A 4657-nucleotide genomic window follows, 5' to 3' on the forward strand; every position below is an offset into this window, starting at 1 on the left:
GTCTCTCTTTCAGTTTATCAGAATCTATAACTAATGCCAAATTAATCCATGCTGTTAAGACAGATGGAACAGCTCACAAATGTATGAATAATGGTTGACAATCACCTTACTTTCAAAACTTCCATCAATCCCAGACATCACAGGTTACAGAGAATAAAATTATCTGTTTGATTTTATTTACACTTTCCTCAAATTCATACAAATCTATAAAAACAGACTGACATTTCCCTGAGTAGATATTCTTTTATTTTGTAAAAGAAAGTTACAATTTTCTGTGACTTTCTACATTCACAGAACAGGTTAACACATGTAGATTAAATTAATTCTGTTTTATTAAAATCTGCTCTAGGGAACAAACTGGAATTTATGCAACAATGCCCTGATTGTTTCAGATGTTTTGTTTTTAATTTTTGCAGAAAAGTCATTCTTACCTTTGCTCTCCTTTCTGTAACGTGTCTTTTTAGTCTCAGCCTGCTTTTAAGTATTTCAGCTTATTTTTGTTTTCAAAACGAATTAAGTAATGGTGAGCCTTAGTGAGCCTTTTATTGCTTTCTGCTTGGAATTCATAGACCTTCTTGGAGCTGTGAGTTAATAGTTTTGCCTCATATTTGGAACATTTTCTACTATTAAATGCTCAGGTATTTTTCTGTCCCTTCCTCACTTTCTCCTTTTTCTTCAGTGACGACAATTCCATGTAGGTTTGGTGACTTGATATTGTCCCACAGGTCAATGAGGCACTTTCTGTTTGTCTCATTTTTTAAAAGCTTTATTGAGGTATAACTGACATACAACAAAATGCACGTTTAAAGTGTACAACTTGATATGTTCTGACACATGACCCATGAAATCATCTCCACAGTTAAGACAAGAAACATTTCTTCATGCCCCTTGCAACCCCTACCCCCAATTCTCCCTGACACTTCCCTCCCCATCACTAGGAAGAAACACTATTAGATTACTTTGCATTTTCTAGAATTGTACATGATTTATTATTGTCACACAGACACGCATGCATGCACATGCATGATGATATGATCTTTTCTTGATCTGACTTCTTTCAGTCAGAGTAATTATTTTGAGATTCATCCACGCATCAGTAGTTCATTACAATTTATTGCAAACCAGTATTCCATTCTGTGACATACAGTCATTTATGCCTTCATCTACCATCAGACATTTGGGATGTTTCTAATTTTTAGTTATTGCAAATAAAGCTGCCATGAACATCCATGTACAAGTTTTGTGTGGCTTGGATAAATACCTAGGAATGGAAAGGCTGAATAATATGGTAGGTGTGTATTCAGTTTTACGATGAACTACAAAAATAGTTTTCCAACGTGGTTGTGCATATTACATTTCCATCAGTGGTATGTGATGGTTCTAGTTCCTTCAGATCTTAGCTCACACTGGCTATGGAGAGTCGTTTTAAATTTTAGCTATTCTAATAGTTGTGTGGGCTTTCCTGGTGGCTCAGACGGCAAAAAATCTACCTGCAATAAGGGAGACCTGGGTTCAATCCCTGGGTTGGGACGATCCCCTGAAGGAGGGCATGACAACCCACTAAAGTATTCTTGCCTGGAGAATCCCCATGGACAGAAGAGCCTGGCGGGCTACAGTCCATGGGGTTGCAAAGAGTCGGACACAACTGAGTGACTGAGCACATTCTAATAGTTGCGTAGTGCTATCAAATTGTGGTTGTTAGTTGTATTTCTCTAATGACCAGGGATGTTGAACATGTCTTCATGTGCTTATTTCCCATCCACATATGAACAGTGAGTATCTGTTCTAGTCTTTTGTCCACTTTTAACTCAGTTGTTTGTGTTCTTAATATTGAGGTTTGAAAGCTCTCTCTATATAGTCTGGATAACTGCCCTTGATCAGATTTATTTATGTTGTTTCTGAGAAAACTTGGCCAAACACAAGGTCAGAACAGATTTTCTTCTAGATTTTTCTTAGGCTTACTTTTAGGCCTGTCATCCATTTTGAGTCAATTTTTGCTGATATGTAGTGAGAGGTATTAAGGCCCACATTCAAGGGATAGGAATATCCAATTGTGCTAGCACCACCTTTGAAAAGACTATCCTTTCTATCTATGAATTCCCTCTCTATGTCGAAAATTAGTTGTACTTATGTGGTTGGGTTTGTTTGTGGGTTATCCATTCTGTTCCAATGGTCCACTTGTCTATCTTGATGCCAGTATCACAGTGTCTTGATGCCTGTTGCTTTACAGTAAGTCTTGAAATAAGGTAGTGTGGAAGCTCCAAATTTGTTCATCTTTCTTAAGGTTACATTTGCTGGTCCTGGTCTTTTGTAATCCCATGTGGAGTTTGAAATATTCTTGTCAACGTCTACCCCCAAAAATCCCTTCTGGAATTTTCAGTGAGCTTGTGTTGATTCTATAGGTCGATTTGGGAAGAAATGACACGGTAACTTTATTGCACCTTCTGACCAATGAGCATGGAATATCTCTCTGTTTATTTAAGTCTTTGATTTCTCTCAACAGTAGTTTCAGGATATGTAGCTTGAAAGTATTATCCCTAAGTACTTCATATTTTCTGATGTGGTTTTACATATATTTTAATTTCTTACTGCCTGGTATGAGTATATAAAGATACAATTGAGTTTCCTCTACTGATACTGTATTATATCCTGCCACCTGGCAAAACTGACTTGTGAGTTCAATACCTTTTTCTGTGCATTTCTTAAGATTTTCTGTATATAAGACCATGACATCTTCAAAGAGAGATTGTCTTACCTATTCATTTCCTACCTGGGTGCCTTTCATTCCTCTTTTCATCTTTTTGCCCTGGATAGACCCTCCATAAATGTGGTGAGTGTGGACATCAGTGCCTTGATCTCAGCACATTGGGGAGGAGGAAATCATTCAGTGTTTCACCATTAAGTATGATCTAGTGTGAACAGTGAAACCTTTGGCCTTTTAATTGTGTCCAACTCTTTGCAACCCCATGGACGGCAGCACACCAGGCTTCCCTGCCCATCACCAACTCCCAGAGCTTGTTCAAACTCATGTCCATCAAACTGGATGGCATCAGCCATCCAGTCATCTCATCTTCTGTCGTCCCCTTCTCCTCCCGCCTTCTGTCTTTCCCAGCATCAGGATCTTTTCCACTGAGTCAGTTCTTCACATCAGGTGGCCACAGTAATGGTGTTTCAGCTTCAGCATCAGTCCTTCCAATAAATATTCAGGACTGATTTCCTTTAGAATTGACTTGTTTGATCTGGAGACTTGTAGTCCAAGGGACTCTCAAGAGTCTTCTCCAACACCACAGTTGAAAAGCATCAATTCTTTGGCACTCAACTTTCTTCTTTGTCGAACTCTCACATCCATACATGAATGCTGGAAAAACCATAGCTTTAACTAGATTGATCTTTGTTGGCAAAGTAATGTCTCTGCTTTTTAATATGTTGTCTAGGTTCATCATAACCTTTCTTCCACAGAGCATGCGTCTTTAATTTCATGGCTGCAGTCACCATCCACAGCTATTTTGGAGCCCAAGAAAATAAAATCTGTCACTCTTTCCATTGTTTCCTCTTCTATTTGCCCTGAAGTGATAGGACCAGATGCCATGATCTTTGTTTTTTGAATATTTAGTTTTAAGCCAACTTTGTCACTCTCCTCTTTCACTTTCATCAATTGGCTCTTTGCTTTCTGCCTGTAGGGTAGTTTCATCTGCATATCTGAGGTTATTAATATTTCTCCCAGCAATCTTGATTCCAGCCGTGCTTCATCCAGCCTGGCATTTCGCATGATATTCTCTGCATAGAAGTTAAATAAGCAGAGTGGCAATATACAGCCTTGACATACTCCTTTCCCAATTTGGAACCAGTCCATTTTTCCATGTTTAGTTCTAACTGCTGCTTCTTGACCTGCAGAAGATTTTTTAGGAGGATGGTAAGGTGGCCTGGTAGTCCCATCTCTTTAAGAATTTTCCACAGTTTGTTGTGATCCATGCAGTCAAAGGCTTCAGAGTAGTCAATGAAGCAGAAGTAAATTTTTTTTCTGAAATTCTCTTGCTTTTTCTATGATCCAGCAGATGTTGGCAATTTGATCTCTGGTTCCTCTTCCTTTTCTAAATCCAGCTTGAACATGTGCAAGTTTTTGGTACATCTGGCAGTATGGTCTTAGTGCCCATTATCTGGTTGAATAAATTGCTTTCTCTTGCTAGTTTGGTGAGACCTTTTATCATGAAATTCTTTTGTATTTTTTAAATGCTTTGCTAAGGTGATGATATTTATTTTTTCCCCTGGTTTTAGTTTCTGAACATGGTGAATTACTGTCGAATTTCTTCAGGTGATCTTCATATTCCATACACTACGTGGTTATGATGTATTAATTTTTAAATATATTTTAGATTCAACTTGCTGAAAGGTCACTGAATATCTCTCCATCTCGTTCATTAGTGATGTTGGTATACACTTTTCCTTTCTTGTAATGTGTTTTTCTAGTTTTAGTGAGATGATGCTGGCATCACAATGCTGCTGCTGCTGCTGCTAAATTGCTTCAGTCGTGTCCAACTCTGTGCAACCCCATAGACAGCAACACACCAGGCTCCCCCATCCCTGGGATTCTCCAGGCAAGAACACTGGAGTGGGTTGCCATTTCCTTCTCCAATGCATGAAAGTGAAAATGAAGTCA

The sequence above is a fragment of the Bubalus kerabau genome, chromosome X (genome assembly GCF_029407905.1).
Source record: "Bubalus kerabau isolate K-KA32 ecotype Philippines breed swamp buffalo chromosome X, PCC_UOA_SB_1v2, whole genome shotgun sequence".
NCBI classification, from domain to species: Eukaryota; Metazoa; Chordata; class Mammalia; order Artiodactyla; family Bovidae; genus Bubalus; species Bubalus kerabau.